We start from the raw sequence: 18679 nt of genomic DNA, 5'->3' as shown, positions 1-18679 counted from the left end.
TTTGATTCATCGTTACATCCCTAGTATCCAACCTTACGAAGAAACCCGGGAACGGTTTTAAAATGCCTCCTTCAAATAAAAGTCATGAGTCGGAATGTTCAGACCTTCAGTACTGAGCCAAGATAGAAGCCGGCTTTGTATTGGCCTAAAGGGAGCAGAGGCCGTCGAGCCCAGATTGAAATGTGTTATCTCGGTGGCGAGCCATGCTTGTGATGCGCTATCAATTTTAGCAATAGGTTGGTGAGGAGGAGATAGACAAAAGGTCCAGTTCATTAGGAGAGAGGCCGTCATGATGACATACTGCAGCGACTATTTCAGCAGGCGGATCCTAAGTCAGCGAACACACGCAAGTACAATATCTTATCCGGGCATTGTGGGGGGAAAAATGATTTCTTAATTTTCCTCATTAAGGTCACAGGTGAGCTGGCGTCATTCGCAGTCAACTTCAGGCGAGAAGAAGGCATAATAAAAATCAATGTAGCATTTGTATATTTGAAAAATAAAAGGAGTTTGACAATGATAAAGATCAGAGATGAGATGAAGCCACAGCGAAGTTAAATGAAGAGCAGCGCGGCTTCTACAGTTTCAAGCACACCGCACACCCAACGGCCAATAAACACTGAATTGGACCATCGCAAAAGTGACAGCCGAAACCGTCAGCAAGACAAGAGATTTTTTTTTTTCTCTTTACTTGAAAAAAAAAAAAGCATCCGTCTGGAGAAAAAAAAGAAACTTATTTTTAAACCTATGAGAACCACTTGCAGACCACGCACACTGCAATGACAGTTCAGTCAAATTTGGCCGTGCCGTTTGGTCAGTCACTGCAGCAGCCAGTAGACAGCTTGTTACTTTAAACTTTGATTCATCATTTTGAGAAGCTTTCAATTCCATTTTCCACGGCCGGGAAAAAAATGCCATAGCAGTCCACTTTTCCCAAAACGATCTTAACATTTTGAATGCCAATAACGTGACATTACATGAAAGGCAAACGAGTTTGAAAACCTATGGTTTCCCTTGAAGGAGTTGCCTATAAATATTTGGGGAATCCACTGTGCAAAAAAACAAGAAAAAAAAAAAGATATGCTTGAATTTCTGTTTCATTTTATGGAGTGTCTGCAAAGAGAAGTCTTCCTCCTTGCTGCATTGTCTCATAGTGCCGGTGCCGTAATCAAGAGTGACACAGGCGCGCGCGCACTATAATCCTCGGTGATTAGAAAGCTGACATCAACGGCTTCCGCTGCTGTCACTCTTCGCTCCGGCAGTTCAAGGTGGGAATGTTGTTCTCCTCGGTACAAAGTGCTCAAACGCAGCGAAAGGGACCATTGTTGTTTTGACGCTAAGCTGGCAGCGGAGGGAGTTGCAGAGAGGAATTGCGTCCATGGGAAATGCCAGCGCTAGAATAGGAAGACAAGTGCACAGTGCACGATGGAAGCCAACGTTGTCATGTTACATGCCGAGTCTCTCCAGACTCCACAGGGCTGCCATGTAATCGTTAGAGGAAGTCAACCCAAACCCATTTTTTTTCCAGAATATGCTCGATGCAGACCCACTAGTTGAAACACGGCATTCTGATTAATAACGCGTTTGTGGGATATAACTTAAGCAGCAAAATGCACCCACTTTTAGCCACCTCAGGGGGCGGCCATTTTGTCACTTCTGTCGACTGAAAATGACATCGAAGTTGCTCAGGGCTCGGATAACGACCAATCAGGGCTGACCTGTTTTCTGAAGCTGAGCCGTGATTGGTCGTTATCTGAGCTCCGAGCAACTTCGATGTCATCTTCAGTTGATAGAAGTGACAAAATGGCTGCCCCCTGAGCTAGCTAAAAACGGACCGCATAGAACATATTCGGAAAAAAAAATTATGATTGGATTGATTTCCTCTTTAATTCCAAATTGGTCTTACTTGCTTCCCATGCTATACCGCTGTTCATCGTTTGCGCCTGTGCCGTGTGGCAGATTGGTTTTTTTTTGTGTCCGTCTGAAATCTGCAGTTTAACGCATTTGTTTGATATGAGACCAGCACAGCTTTTGAGTAGAAGATAAAGATAAGGCGGTGAATCTCTGCTTGCCCCGTCGATTATGAGGGAGCGAAATGCCAACACGTTGGAAGACGGAACGTGTCGGCGGTTTAGGTACCACACACTTAAGTGGAGTATGGATATGTGTGCTACAAAGAGCATATCGTCGCTGTCCTGTGAAAAACACCTATGTCCAATTTGGGAAACATTTAAAATGTTCATGTTAATGCAATTTCTGAAACGCGGAAACACCATTCACGTAAAAATTAAGAAAATTAAAAAAAAAATGGACATAAGTGTTTTTCACAGGACAGCGACGATATGTGTTTTGGTAGGAGTAGAAAGTGTGTCGCGATTGTGAGAAAAGGTGAAACGGTTCATGGAGTGAGCGACAAACATTCGACACAAACTAAGTGGCGAGTTAGTGTCATTAATGGCGTTTCATAGTTGTGTACTTTAATCTCTACTACGGTCATCAAAAGGCCATTCTCAGTCTGTGGGTCTCGGAAGTTACGTCCAAAATGCTCAAAATTGCCTGGCAATACGCAGAACTCAGTGAGTGAAAGAGTTCAAATAGAGTGAGTGCGGCTTATATAAGGGTGCAAATTATAGTCCAGAAAATACGGTGTGTCTATACAAATCAAATGTGTGTATGTGCGTGCATGCGCAAGAGAGAGAGAGCGAGAGAGTGTTTACCAAGTCATAGTGAGGTGACAATTGATTCTGTCCCAATTAAAAAGTCACTGATGGTGATGAATCCGCACGAGGAAATTAGCCCAAGATGAGCGCTAATTGTCTGATTAGATGTGCTCCGGCTTGATAAATGCACAACAAGCCGGAGCACATAAAGCACACATTAAATGCTTTAGACCATTAAATTGCACATTACAGATATTGTCAAATGGAAATGTGCAAAAACGTGTGTGTGCGTGTGTGTGAATACCTTTAGTCCAAGTATTTTGTCCAGATCCTGTTGCCAGTCTTTTGCTGTGCACTTGTCTAGGAGAGGAGAAAGATTCATTTCAGAAGGTTTCATCGCTTGTATATGTAGCTGCAGTGGTAGATTGTTTAATTGTTTAGATTTAAAGGCGGCATAATGGCAAATTGATTTATTAAATTATGGAACAGCAGGGGTATTTTACATAAAAAAAAAACAGCCCTGGACTGAGTTTGACCTCCTTTGTTATGATCAGCGAAGACCCAGATGGTCGGATAGTATAAAAAAAAAAAAAACGTAAGATACAGTATACTGTGCAGGAGACTCAGCTCCTCTTTCGGTTCATCAGTGCGGCCGCAATAGTGATTGCTCTTCACAGAGGATGGAGAATATATGTCTGAGCATTGTTATATTATCTGTCAACATGTGTTGGTGCACCGTTTGTGTTCAGATAGCCGCTTATCTGTCTATTTCTTTGAGCACGCAGACTTTCCCTGCTCACGACCGACCAGCTAGGCTGGGTGAAGATCCCCAATCGGCCACCTTCAAGTGACGATGTGGGTGGCAGGTTTGATGATTTCTCGTGACTATTTTAATTTTTAGAATCCAAGAAATATAAACATCTAATCTCATAAACTGTTGTAAAATCGAATTCAAATGAACTGAATTTGAAATAAAAATGAAACGAAATAAAAGCTAACACTAAAAAGGAACTAGAATGAAAAATCCAATAACCCCGGTTTACAGGGATATTCACCGCCTTCCCTGCCAGTATCTTATCCCCCTTGCTATCGCCGAATGTTTGCGCCTGAAGTAATAAAATCACATATCACGTCGTGGACATGATCTCACGATGACCTTGCCTCGAACTGAAGAACTCAAATCCACTCAGTTTATGCTTCAACATACCTCCCATGTTTTTTTGTTTTGTTTTTTTTAGTTTATTTTTTATTTTTTATTTTTTTAATGTAATGCTACCCGTATCATTACCAAAAGGTTGAGATGTTGTATTGTGGCCTAAAAATAAGGCAAAAACAATACGAGCAATCTTAAAAGCCGACACTCGGTAACCTCGACGCCCATTTTTCTGTCACAAAGCCACCCGACACAGAACATATATCACACTGACTTATTGAATTGGAGGAGTATGAAATATCCGGGATGATAGATTGTTGGTATTTAGTCGGGTTGGCATATAGCCACTGGTGAATTGTGAATTCAGGGTGTGTATGTGGATTGCTTGGGAAAGACAAATAGAAAGTATTTTTCACACCGATCGACAAAAAAAATGCGGTCCTTTACCTCGGCTTTACTGTAATTGTCAAGGAACGATTGCATTGCAGTTGCTTGATATTTGCTTCCAACTTAGAAAAATAAGATTTGTGACCCATCCCGAAAATGAGGCGGGTCGAGCAGCCGCAATATTTGTTTACTTGCGTTGGCTGGTAGTATTTCATTTTCCTACATGCCTTTCAAATGTCACCAATGACTTTGGAAATGAGGCAATGAAAATAATGACGCTAAGCGCCGTTGCTGGAATGAGAATAAAACGAGATGTTTGTTGACTCTACAGAGCGGCAATTGAGACTGGGAATCCATAAGCCCATGTTCAGTACTGTTGCTTAATTGATTGCTTTTGTAACTAACATGATTTTGGGTTGCAAAATTATGTTCACAGCTAGAAAGTTTCCATGGGAATAGAGCAGGAATTTACTAAATTGAAGGTTGGCTCTAATTATGGAACTTAAATACACACTGGTACCTGATTACCCGTACAATGACTAGTTTCCATGCTAGTAAAATGCTACGTTGTTTTACAAGTGCCCAAATGATCAGTTTTTCGTGTTACGAGTGTTGTGTTGCGAGCCAAAATTGGGAATGTGAAAATTGTGCATGGATGTTAAAAAAACACAATATTTATATTTATGCTTGATCATGACACATTTCCATTAAGATCCCCACAATTTCCAGTTAACTCTCACCTTTACTTTAAAAATTGAATGAAATAAGAACACAAAAGGTACACTATAAATAAGTTGCGGCGTCGACGTAAGGTAAAATAAACACCTCCCGTTTACCATCGGAAAATAAAAGTTGCTACCACACTGCCACTAAAAAGTGAACTGCTGAGACCATGTAAACACAATCGCTAACCAAAACAGCAGCAGGAACGCGGTTCAAAAGCTTCTCGGATGAATGGACTGCACGTCGAAAGCTAAAAAGTCGTTGCTTGTTTAGTATTAGATGAGACGAGCGTGAATTGTGTGTTCGTGTCTATGTTGATTTTGAAACTCCAGTTTCAGCACGGCGCTTAAGTGGTGAGCAGCTTCTGCATCGCAGTTCCGAGGGTCAGCTTGGAATGTCAGCTCGGGTCTTTTTGTGTGGCGTTTCCGTGTTGCCCTTATGCTTGCGTGGACTTTTTCTTCTTTTTGTCCAGCTTCCGCCCACATCTTAAATACATGAAGACTAAATTGTTCATTAGCGTGAGTGTGGGTGCACCCATGTGGATGATGTCAAGAAACAAACGCCGCCAGCCACACGTTTGTGAGAATATAATGTGCCACAAAAACCAAGTCATCGTATTTCATGGACAAAAATATTAGGGAAATGTTTGGTAGGATGAAGATTTAAGGTTTGGTATTTACTGGTAGACAACTGCAGCAGCTATTGACTTGACTGTCTCCTGTTTATTTATTGTTTGTGAGGGTTGGAGAGAAGTTGGGAAAGACAATTCCTCTCACTTGGCATTTTGGGGTAATACATATTTCACTATTTCAATTGCTAGCGGAAGACACTGTTGGAAGAAAATGTCATTCCAGGTGCCGCGGGTTAAGTTGTCACTGGATGCAAAGCTGACATAATTGCTAACAAATTCATCAGCTGAATAATTGAATTTCTTGTCATAATAATGAGATTATTTTTGTAAATAATGGTTGTATTCTCCCAAGATTTAAAGTTTTTTTTCTTGTAGTATTATCACTTTAACTCCCCCACCCCCAAATATTGTGACTTTATTCAAATAATATTCAGATTATATTCACAGTAGTTTCTTGTTTTGTTGAGTGTTTTGTTTTGTTTTTTGAGGGGGGGGGGACTCTACAATTGTATTCTCCTAAAACAGTTACTTTTCTCTAATAATATTCAGATTATATTCTTGGAAGTTTACTCCCAGAATATTACTACTTTATTCTACTATAAAATATTTTTCTCCTACTTTATTCGCATAATATTCTGACTTTGTTATAGGACTTGTTCGGGCAATTTTGGGGCTTTGGCTTGCGAGCGTCAACTTGAGATACAAGTGCGGTGAACTCAACTCACTTGGCAATAAGCAGGCAAATAGTTAAAAAACATTCCAAAAAAGATTCTTTAAGCTGTTTATTGCCACTCCCAGTTGACCTTCTAGTGGCCAAGGCGCGCACACACACCAAGAAGCACAAAGTGTCATTTGTCATGTCATTTCCATTCATTTCAATGGACAAATACGCTTAAAGATAAGGGTGGTCTTGTAATTCTATTAAATGGGTCCCGCCGTACGTTCTTGTTTTCAGTGTGGCCTGAAGACTCCGCGGGAAGTATCCCACTAGTATCATGAATATTAAATAGCATTTTGTTTGCATTCCGCCCACACTGATCCGCCTGTTTGCAGAGAAACCCAAAGAGAGTTTCTCTCTAATCTCTTCTGAGCTGCACTGGCACTGTGATAAAACACAATCTCGGTGACACAAACTCTCAGCCACAAATGCCACAGAAAACGCACGTCGTGTTGTTAGGCCCGAACTTTCCATCATCACACCGTCCGTATAGTTTGTACGCGACCTCACACATTCACTGGTCTGCCTTGATGGATTTTGCACAGCGATTGCCTTCGGCTGTCACCCAGGCTCTTTTTTAGAATATGGTGGCGGCTGATCAGCTTGATAAAGATTGTTGAATGAATCTCACGCAGGTGGACATATTTGATAGTTACTAACAGACGTGATTACAATCACTCACTTTAGACAGAAAGATGTTTTTTTTTAATGCATAGAGGCTCTAATATTACTAAAATTACCTGTTGAAAAAAAATATCTATCGACTGATATCTATCCGTCGACTGAAAATGACATCACAACTGCTCACAATGACCAATCGCGGCTCAGATTCAGAAACAGGTCAGCCGTGATTGGTCGTTGGGAGCAGTTGTGATGTCATTTTCAGTCGACAGAATACAAAATGGCCGCCCCCAGAGATGGCTAAAACGAGTGCATTTTGTTGCTTAACTTATATTCCACAAACGTAAAATTAATAAGAATGCCGTGTTTCAACTAGTGGGCCTGCTGGGAACATATTCTTGAAGAAAATATGTTAGGGTTGACCGCTTTAAATAAAGATTGGTAAAGTATTTTTTCCAATCTATCTAACAATCACTTACCTCCGGGCACCACTGTGTTTTGTATTTATATGATTTATTTACAAAAACATATTCGAAGGTGTGAACTGAAAGAATTCCCATAATCAGACATTTTCCAAAGAAGACGGATAGTTGTGCGGCTAATGTTGCTCCTTACCTCATTAAACAGAACGAGTAACCATGGCAGCCAAATTGGTTTAATAATGGAGCAATTAACTAAAACACGCAACTGTCTCCTCCTAACAAGCAATCTCTTGCGCGCGTGTTTGTCTCCTTGCCTGTCATCTTTTCCCACTAATATTTGCTACGGAGAAAAGCGAGGTCAAGAGTGCGCTGATGAGTTTGCTTTGCTATGCCGCTATTTCATGCGGAACCGCTTCATCAATAGGCCACCCTCAAACGCGCGCGCGTACGTTCGCACGGCAACGCGCGCTGACGGATAGCGACCAACGGCAAACCTGATCCATGATCATTTGTTATTTTGGTCCTATTGATTGCCGAGTTACGCAATGAGACAAATCTCTTCCAGGAGCATCCCGGCAGCTCTCGACTCGGCATGGCGTTGCCTCATTCATTGCGCTTTAATAATATCATCAATAGCGAGAAGCTGACCGTGCAGAAATGCGCCGCTATTATACAGAGGCGGGGCGCTAAGGGAAATACTTTGTACGAAACGCACGACAAAACATGAAATTGCATTGTTTTCTATGCAAAGTTTTGGACTCTCCCGAGGATCATCCGTCATCCAAACACCGTGTGAAGGAAACGGAAAAATATTCTATTTTTAGGCAGCCATTTCTATAAGCACCACATGTCTCTCACATACCAAAAAAAAAAAAAAAAATGCTCGGGTTGATACGTGAGGCAACAAATTATTGTATCAGCAGGGCGCATCATTTATAGATGGGGTCACATGTAATGGAAAGCGATTTTCACCCGGGGCTCTTTTCCATGTCGGGTGGCTACATACTGAAAGCATCAACCAGGACAAATGGCCGCCTGCCGCCTAACTCACTTTGGTTACCTCCACTTAAGTGGAGCCAGCTGGGGACTGCGGTGCCCTCAGCAACCTTCAGTGGGAATTACGGGAGAAAAAAAAAACGTTTTTACTTATGTTCTTTTTGCTGTAAGTTGAACAGAAACAATCACCTATTGAATTACAAATTAAACATATTAGACGGTGGGAATCTAAATAGTGGAGGACTGAAAGTTTATATCCAGATCCTGCAAACATTTAAGCAGTAAAGCAGGTAATTGCTTTTTCATGGTTGCAGATTTTGGGTTCATGTGATAAAATGAACAAATCCTTATCACCCGGATAGCAATTAAACTCTCCAGTAAACATCTGAGCAACACTTGCGAGGGCGTCACAGGGAGTGCTGTGAAGACGCATTTGCTCCTCTCAAATTCGTACTTTTGAATGATTACGATCATCAAACAAATGTTGAGGTCACACAAAGATAACCCAAGTAGCCAAAATGCTTTCATTTCAATGATTGAAAAACCGCCAATGAGTCGTTCAAATCTCTTGGCTGAAATGTCTTCCTTGCAGAATTGTTTTTAAGGGGAACTCAAAAACATTCGTTAAAAGAAGATGTCCTTTGTGGCCCGCTGATTGATATTGCCTTCTCGGAAAAAAATTTAAAACGATTAATCCACCCGTTTGCAGCCATATTTGGAGGTCGACATTTTATGCAACATCGCCGCCTGCTGTCGACTGAAATTGACGTCAATGTGCCCTCGAGCTTACATTACAAACATCATAGTTCGCCTGTTTTCTGGGTAGGGTCACTTGATGTTCACAGTGACAGGTCCAGGGTTGGAGCTGGACTGCATGGCTGAAGGAAATATTTTTTCAAAAAGCTGCATTATGTTTGATGCGTGTTTGGATGCTTGTCTGAAAGCGAGGATAAAAATTCAAAGCTGAGGAGTGACACGAAATAGATTGTGGTTGACGACAGAGGCTTGCAGGTGAATTACAGTTAAAAGGGAAAGACCTAAAGTACGAAAAATGTTCCTTACCTGTACTAAACATTATTAATCAATCCTTCTCATTACGAACAGTGAGTATAGCAGCCATTCCTGGGCCTTAGGTAAGCAAAAAACGGCAGTAGATTGAAAGGTTTACCACAGGGGTTTGAAGAAGGAGGAATACTGCAGTGAGGGAAGGTGATATCAAACTGGCATATTTCAAACAAGTCTTAGTGTTGCTCTTTAAGTCAGGCAAGAGTCATTGATTAAAACGAGATTATTTATTGATAAAGTGAGTTTTATCGAAAGGAGAGTACACCCCGTGCTTGACATTGTGGAAAGTGAAATAGACTTGTCGGGTAAAACTGCAAGATCTCCCCTTCCGGATGTTGTAGTCAGCCGTGCACGTGACGTGGATAATTGGAGACCAGCTTGCACGTCCCTGTGTGACCACCCCTGACCCCAATAGTGACATGGGTACCATTAAAATATTTTTAGATAAAGATTATAATTCTTTCAATTCATTGATTTCCAAAATGATTCAAATGGATTGTCCCACACTCGTGTCAAATTTATGAATATAATACCATGACTTCCACCATACACGGAAGCGGAGCGCCTCGATCAATTACACCAAAATCGCAATCACGCCACTTGCGCCACGAGTTAGACCTGCTTTTTCCGAGTCTACAATCAAGTCTACTTTTTTATAACCACATGCGCTGGTGCACGTCTACCAAATTCACAAACACACTGACCTAGACCCATTGGGAACTCAGAACGCCCGGAGAGGGACCTTTACAATTAGCGGTACAGTATTGGATTATTACCATTACAGCGCAAAAGACATGAGACCTTTTCACTCGCCCAAATAATCTGGGATGTCAATAAGAGTTACAAATTGATCAAGTGCCTGAGGGCGGGAGCACTGAACTAATTACAAAAATCACAGCAGCTCAGCGCGTTAAGGTCATTCGAGCTAAATAGGAATCCACTGAGGTACTATGCAATATCCTGTCATTAAATGTCATCAGCACGGCCCTACAGAATGACAATTTATGTAAAAATGAAAGAGTGTTAAAGAGCAAACAAGGCCCAGCGCAGATCCTGATGACTTCAAGGTAGGTTCTGCAAGCATGCTTCGCACTGCCAATCTAATCTATGGGGAATCCCCGCAATCAAATCAAAGTCAAAACAGCATCCCTGCAGTATCTTGGTCCGACTAACCGCACTATAAGGTGTGTCTTTCCTGCTTGAAAAAAATGATCACATACACAATTTTCACAAAAGTTCATCCATTGTCATTTTTTGAAGACACAAGGCGCATGGTGCAGTGAGAAAATTACTGTCACAGCCCGACACGCTCTTGTTACGGTTGCCGCTGCCACGATGTAAGACCATTGCCATTCATCATGTGCTGTCTATGCCATGTTCCACGCTGCTAAAAATAAATGTCTTCAACCTTCCAGTAATCAGGATGACGTTGCACTGTAGGTACAATGCGCCAGAAAAAACAAAGGCAAGACAAGCAGTGACCCCACACTGAAAAGTACAAATGACTTCTTGTCTCATTACCCAAGCAAATCACATTACATTTCCTTTGGAAAGCTCATAGAAATGCTGAACCGTGTGGCTCTTTCTGCTGCAATCAGTCGTTCTATTTATCTTTTTCTACGGTGTGTCAGGAGCGGTTTCTCTCCATCTCTTTGTCCGCCTTCGCACCAACTTCCTTTTTTCATTTTTGCGGGCCTCCCGTCTTTCCTTCCGTCCCTCCCCGACTGAGCCCCGTCTTTGTCACTTTCTCTGCTGAGCAGACAAATTCAAGTGGAAGCTAAGGACACGGCATTGCATTATTCAAACTCCTCACGGGAACAAGAGTTGCAAATTATGGCCGGCAAATTCTGATTAAAGAGGGTTTGCTGAGACGACAAAGCAAAAAAAAATAAAAAAATTTAAAAAACACACAAAAAAAACAGGAAAGGCTGAAAGGAAGTGGCATGACAACATTATTTGGGATTCTAAAGAATTAAAGAGGTCTGAGGTACCCACTTGGAAGCATATTTCCTTACACTATTACCTGCAAAACTGATAAAGTGGGCTCAAATTAATGTGAATCATGATGACATGATGACATTAAGGGTTAGGGTTACACAAATGTTTTAAGTCTCATTTTAACTGTAAAGAGAAGCTGACTCCTGTAAAATAAACAAAATGACTTACGGTAAACCACACGCCTTTTGAAGAAATCTGACGGACACACTGTGTAAACATTGTCAGAATTTCTCACAATCACAACGCATACGTTACCAGGACACATATTCCGTTCATACAATACATAATGCATACGCTGTTCGAAAGTGAGGCGCCTAAGTTTGTCTGACTTCGAACGTGTTGGCAATTCTCGACCTCATATTCGACGTGACAAGCGGAAATTGACGGAAAATGACGCCACACACCCTCAGGGCTCAGATAACGACCAATCATGGCTCAGCTTGAGAAAACAGGAGAACCCGTTCGTTATCCGAGCCCTGAGGGTGTGTGATGTCATTTTCAGTCGACAGAAGTGGCAAAATGGCCGCCCCCTGAGATGGCTGAAAAGGGGTGGATTTTGCTGCTTAACTCATATTTCATATTAATCATATTGCCTTGTTTCAACAATTGGGCCTGCATAGAACATATTCTTGAAAAAAATATGTTTCGGTTGCTTTCCTCGTTAAGTCTTCCAAAATAATTACAGGGTTTTGCACTGTAAACAAGCATGTTGGAACCACACACATTGAGGGAGCTAGGCTGATTTTCGGTGGAACACCTTGTGACCTTCTGACATAGTGATCACCACTGGGAGTTAAGTTAAGTGTGATTTGGCCCAATGCGAACAAGCCTCGGGTTATCTCTCCAATTCGCCCGGCCGGATCAATGTCTTTTGATTGGGCTGCCTGGACCGAACGGAATGCCGCGGCTTCTCCAATTACACACTTATTTGAACAACAACAGAGCTTTGAACACAAAACAACACTCAAGCCCGATCCCAAAATAAAAAAAAATATGTGCGAATGTGACAGACTCCAGCGTCAGACAGACGTCACTGCTTCCGCGGGATTTGGGGCAAACGTCAAATAGTATGAAGCCGAGCTGAAAATCAATCGGCATTTGCAACAATCAATACCCGGGTTCCTATGAGAAGTAATTAGAAAGGCAAACAGGCAGCGCCGCACTCCTCCTCCTCTTTGACTGACGCTGGGTGGGCTCAACTAAAAGCTTTTCACACTATGGTCAAAAAGAGCTTAAGTGGGCAAACAATTTGATATACTGCAAATGTTTGTCATTTTTTGTACAGCGATGAGGGGGGGTATTGGGCGTACGGCGTCGTGGGGGAGACAGAACGGCGGCCGTCATGCAATCATCAACACATGTTCCCGAAATTCCCGATTGGCCAGTACGCCCCTGGCCTTGATGGATATCAACACTCTGAGAGCCATTGCATAATCCGTCAAGACATAAAATATGAAATCTGATGTTTCAAAAAGTTAATATAATGGGATTTCTATTTTGGCCCACAAAATTGAAGTACTTTGTCAGTACTTACTGTAAACGGTTGTTTCCTTCTTTTTTTTTTAACACACAGCAATTCACTGGTAAGATGGCCGACCCAGTAGGAAAGAGTTTGACCTTACACAAGCTAAATGCTTCATATGTGACCGTGTCACATGACAAGTGCCACACAAGGTCATCCTCAGATGCCAGATAACAAGGACAAGTGGAGATGTGGAGGCTCCAACAAGGATCAGCACACAATTCCCTGAAGGGCTGAGCAGCATGCGCAGCTTGCTGACAACACATCCCAGCTAAGCCACAAGCGACGGTGGTAATACAGACCAGCAAACATCAACGGCGGCGCTGGGAGAGCAGTCAGATAGCCAATATACAGTACAAGCAGACGAAAATGTACTTGTTCCGCTTTGACTAATTTACACTTGTTTGTGTTGTACGTACTCTATAAAAGCGTTGTTGGTAACGGCTTGCATTTTTGTGTTTTGTTCCTACATTATTTTTCACCCATTAGTCATGAACATCACTTGAGTGGACCAAGACTACCTTGGACTACCTCAGTTCAGATAGCAGCGCTCAAACTTGATCAAACAAACTGCACTCAACTTCATTTTAAGCGAACCAATCTTGGCAAGTGTGACCTGCGCGGCCTTAAAGATCTTGCTGAATCAAACAGGCAAGAGCATCTTGAGAGGGAGCAATACTGGAGATTTATGGGACACACAGACCGAAGTGCTAGCTAGTCAACCAGATGCCGCAGTGGTCATCAAGATACAGAAGCGAGCCACGTGATTGATGGAGTAATCCAGACCAAGTCAACATGAAGATGAAAGAAGCTAGACTGATACAAAGCAGCCAAAGAAGAACGAGATTGAAAAACTGAAAGTCATACTGGAAATGAGAAGGTTTGACCCTCAAATTACAGAATGTAACTCACATCCTAAAATAGGTCTGCCTTCAGTATCTTGCACCTTTGTTACGCCACAGTACAAAAAAAAACAAAAAAAAAAAACGAGAGAAGCGCACGGGAAACGGATGAATAGCAAAAGATGCTACAAGGCAAGGTGATCAGAGTGCAATCTTTGCTTTGTTCTTGGTTTGCTAATTCTTGACAACTGCGAGCAGGCAACTTGTCTGCCCTGGGCAATCTCTGCAGCTAACGACGATACCGTATATGAAACGGCTGTTTGAGGCGGAGGATAGCAGAATGTCAAACATTATCCTTGGATTCACCCAAACCACATCCCTACAAAATAATAAAGACGGAAAGGGCAATTTGAGACAGCGCAGAAGTATAACTACTTTGTACTTTAACTGTGTGACATTGTGAATGCTAATTGAAGAAGTGACATTAAGACGGGGTGACAGAGCGTTGCGGTAAAATCCCGCATTTTTTTCACCCCCAAAAAAACAATCGTAATGAAATAAATGTTTTGCCTTTCAATAAAAACGGGAGGAAATGACCAGTACATTATTCAAAACTTGGAGAAAGAATCCGTTTAAACACTCCTTAATTCATTTTAATAAAACATTGTAAATGTGTTTTATTGCTAACTAGCTAGCTAAGTAGGTAGATACAGTAGCTAGCTAGCTAGATAAAGAGCGATAGGTGGACAGATAGATGGATAGATAGATAGATAGATAGATAGATAGATAGATAGATAGATAGATAGATAGATAGATAGATAGATAGATAGATAGATAGATAGATAGATAGATAGATAGATATTCAAAGAATGACTTGGAGTATCACTCCTACAAGAGCGAACACTGTTCTCTTTCATATGAAATGTAGGAGTGCAGGATTAAGTGTAAAGATTGCCAACTGTCTGAGAGTGCCCTTTCCCAAAAAGCACCAACCCCCCTTATTTTTTTTTTTAGGCCTCAGGGGCCTTGGACTTTTTTTCTTTTTTTTTTTTTTCTTTGCCTTAGATGTAGCACTATCTCAAGGAGTAGGTTTTTTAAAAAAAAAAAAATCAGCATTGCGACACAACCTGCAGCTAAAAGTTCAAGCTGCTGCAAGCTATTGCAAAAAGTGATATCAGATGTGGTTTGTATTCTGAATTAATGTGGACAAAAATACATTTAAAATGAGAGCTTTTCTGGTCATAAGTGATGTTTATCTGAAATTGAAACTCACCTTGAGCACAGACTTGTTCTTGAGGTATTGGCTTACCAGGTTTCGCCTGTCAAGAGAACAAAGAACACTCCATGATTCAAACATGTCAAGATTATTTTTGGGATGAGTCTTCGCTCAAACCACAAGAGAGCAAAAAAGGAAAAGGCTCATTTCAAGCATATCATCCACCCAAAAACACATTGAATGCGCTTTTATCTTAAATGTTTTTCCTCCCTCACAGTCCACTTTGGAAACACACAGCTTGTAAACACATTAAAGCATTTGTGCGCATTAAAACAGATAAAGGGTGTGGAATAAAACAGCATGGACATTACAGTATTTCGAGCAAATTGCATCATCTCTTTCCTAAGAAAGGATGCACAAAATCCCGGGTAAAGATGACCCGCCGTTGCTCCCCATACCACAGACAGAGAAAATAAAATCGCAGCATCTGTTTAGATAAGACACATTTATTGAAAACAGACCACAATAAACACTGCAAGGTTAGTACACTGAAAATAAATGGATATTTTGTTCACTGCGTTTGACCTGACGTGAGACTGGCACTTTTCTGCTGTTTTCCGCTGTCTACTGTGTATCATAATTTTTGGTTTTAATGAATTGCTTTCACTATCGTATTACAGTATTGCTATTTTGTAAAGAGCTTTGTTACAGCTGTAGCTGTTATGAAATGCGCTATATAAATAAAGTTGTATTGTATTGTATATACCACAAACAGGGATGTCTAGTTGACATTTCGTGATTTATTATGGGGTACTTCAACAATCCGTTGGTATTACTTTCTCAATTAATTTTCGATTGCAGAAATAAAGGTCAAATATTTATCTCAAGATGAATAACTGGTGTAGCAAGCATAATAGGTTATATGTAAGAAATTGTTGTAGGTGCATTCATCTGGTGCACTTTGCTTTGCCTCAGCTGCTTCAAGACACTATTAATCAACAATTAACAGCACACTACTGACAGAATGCTTAAAGGTTAATTCATTGGCTAATTAATTATAACGCAATGATAATTGACTTGGTAGCAAATAAAAGTGCTCCATACTGTACATAGTGAATTACTGTAATTTGGGTGTGTGGTGAGGTAACATGAGCTACAGCTGGAGAACTAATTGTACATTTAATCAATAAATTGGACTCCTACTGGTTCCAATAAAACTCTTATAAAGGCTTTACATGATTGGAATGGGATGTGTATGCCTTTTACTCGTATTAAGACTTCGAATTTTCTTTTTGTTTGTTTGTTTACATTTCAGATATATGACTGAGTTTCCACTGACAGAACACTCGAAACAATTTGCATGTGCAGAGACCCAAACAGCGGGCAAGTAAGTCCACAAGCGCCAACACCGGGTCAGTAATCAATAATAGTTATACTGTGTTTAAGTTGGCCTGGACTGACTCTTCTCCTCATTAATTTAAATGACGTTAACCTCCACATTACTCCACTGACCACGATCTGCATTTATTTGGCTTGTTTAGTGATACACACACCCCCAGTATAGATTATTTACATCATATGTAATGGTCTAAACTTTTTGGGAGCCAAGGCACATATTTAACAAAAAAAAAAAAAAATCACAGCACACCACACCACTAAAGTTTGGTGTTATTAGGTTTAATTAATTAGTAGCGGGTTGTAACCAGTGCCAAAAATACATTTCAGGGCACATTGCTGAAAATTGCTGTTGACCGGTGTAATCTAACTACTAGTCATTTATGTAACATGGGTTCATGATTGTGTACATGTTAGAAGTATGGCGTTGATGCTTTATGGTCCTCACTGTATTAAGTGCTTTGCTGCTAATTTGTGGCATCTAGGAGCAATTACAAACCCTTTCTGGGGGGGCATCAATTATTTGCTCATTTTAGCTATTTGTGTCAGATCTTCGCCGTATACTAAAATAATGATTATCTCCTGTCAGAAGTGACAAAATGGCCGCCCCCTGAGATGACTAAAAACGAGTGGATTAACTCTTGTTCCACAAACGCGATATTTATCAGAATGCCTTGTTTCAACTAGTAGGCTTGCGTAGAACATATTCTTGAAAAAAAATATGGTTGGTTGATTCTCCTTTTAAGTTAACTTTGATCATTTCCTGCAGCACACTTGATGATCTTTCATGACACGCTAATGTGGTTGAGAATCATGGTCAAACTATCAGCGTCTGCAGTACATTTTGAAAAGTTTTCTTTTCCCCCAGTTTGCCTTCCACATGTCTCTAAATACTGCATTCTGTAAAAAGCAGCTCAACTGTTTAGTTGTTTCCAGTACTCTGGTTGCATTTACTTTTTCATCCAGCTCTCCCGCCCCGAAGATGACGACCTACACGTCACAGGTGTTGACAGCACTGCCATGAAGCTCCCTGACCTTCTACCAGGTGACAAACCTCACATCTATTCGTCCTCGTTACAGAGGAGCCTCCAACCGACCGCCGTAATTCTCCCGCCCGACCCTCGGGGGGGCTCTTTTCCACCCCGGACTTCCATGAGTCATTTTTACAGCGGCCACTTTCGGCCCCAGTCGCCTTGAGCCATCCATGCTTTAAAGCCAGCCAGGCGAGTAAATCTGCCAGATTTAATTAAAACAGCTTCTTTTGTAGTGCTTCCATGCCTTCTGTCCACTTGTCCCTGACAAAATACAGTCGCTGGAAACCTTGTGACACAAAGGAACTGACCCTTGGACAAATGGAGGCATACTTTATGATGACTTGCCAAACAGTGAGCCAAATTCATCCTATGTTTGTATCTATCTCCCTTTTATTTGATATCCAGAGTAAAACGACAATTATGGAGGTCACAGATATAAATTCGATGACTCGGCAGCATATTAATCTAAAAGGACAACAATAATTTTTTTTTTTTTAAAACAAAGAAAGAAAGGGTGTCTTTTCTTTTTTGGCTGCTTACAGAACTTTTACATTGGAATATGTTAGACCGCGCATTGACAAACTATGCCCTTGCCTGTCACACTCAAAGCCTCTTGGAGAAATTAACAGTTTGTGCAGCTGGATCAATGAGGCTCATTCACAGCGTTTTCCTGCAATACAGTTCGGGGACTTTGACTTTGGTGCTATTGATTAGCTGATTTATAACTCACGTCTGTCGTTGGCTCACATAGAATCTCCAGCTGCTCGTTAAAGGACAATGAAGGGAAGGGATGGGAAGAAAACGACGGAGACCGAAAGGAAAATAGAATGTGGCAAGATGTATGAGTTTCTAATGCATGCACTTTGAAAGCAATTTATTTGGAAAAGAACAAAAAGAACCACAAAAATCATACAAAAAGGAATAGTGCTGCTCTAAGCCATTTTGTTTCTTCAATTTCAGTTTATTCAGCTATTCACATTTTTCTCAGAAATTACCAGCGAGAGCAAAAGCAAATAATCCGGGCAGCATAGTAAATTAGCGGTTAACATGTACGCCTCAAAGTTCTGAGGTTAAGGGTTCGAATTTTGCCTTCCAGTGTGGTATTTGCATGTTCCGACCATGCTGGTGTGGATTTTATCTGGCCGGCTATTCCGGTTTCCTCCCACATTCCAAAAACATGCAAGCATGCTTCAGTGTAGACTCCCAATGTTCCGTATGTGTGAATATGAGTGTGAACGGTTGTTTTGCTTTAAGTGTCTTGAGTTTGGCTAGCGAACAGTCAGGGGTATACCTGAT

The 18679-nt window shown here is 41.1% G+C and overlaps 1 protein-coding gene across 2 annotated transcripts in view; it reads right to left on the bottom strand.

The window, feature by feature from the left end:
• tnr (tenascin R (restrictin, janusin)) overlaps nucleotides 1-18679 on the bottom strand; it is a 128071-nt gene that overhangs the window by 67050 nt on the left and 42342 nt on the right. For both annotated transcript variants that reach the window (XM_086043504.1, XM_086043503.1), the window contains exons 3-4: nucleotides 15012-15057; nucleotides 2965-3020 (exon numbers count right to left, since the gene is read on the bottom strand). The gene's annotated coding sequence lies outside the window, so the exon portion shown is untranslated. The remainder of the gene's footprint in view (nucleotides 1-2964; nucleotides 3021-15011; nucleotides 15058-18679) is intronic.

This window comes from Filicampus tigris, chromosome 10 (assembly GCF_054856515.1).
Source record: "Filicampus tigris isolate MCC_2025a chromosome 10, RoL_Ftig_1.0, whole genome shotgun sequence".
NCBI lineage: Eukaryota > Metazoa > Chordata > Actinopteri > Syngnathiformes > Syngnathidae > Filicampus > Filicampus tigris.
This window is presented reverse-complemented; position numbering and strand designations above follow the sequence as displayed.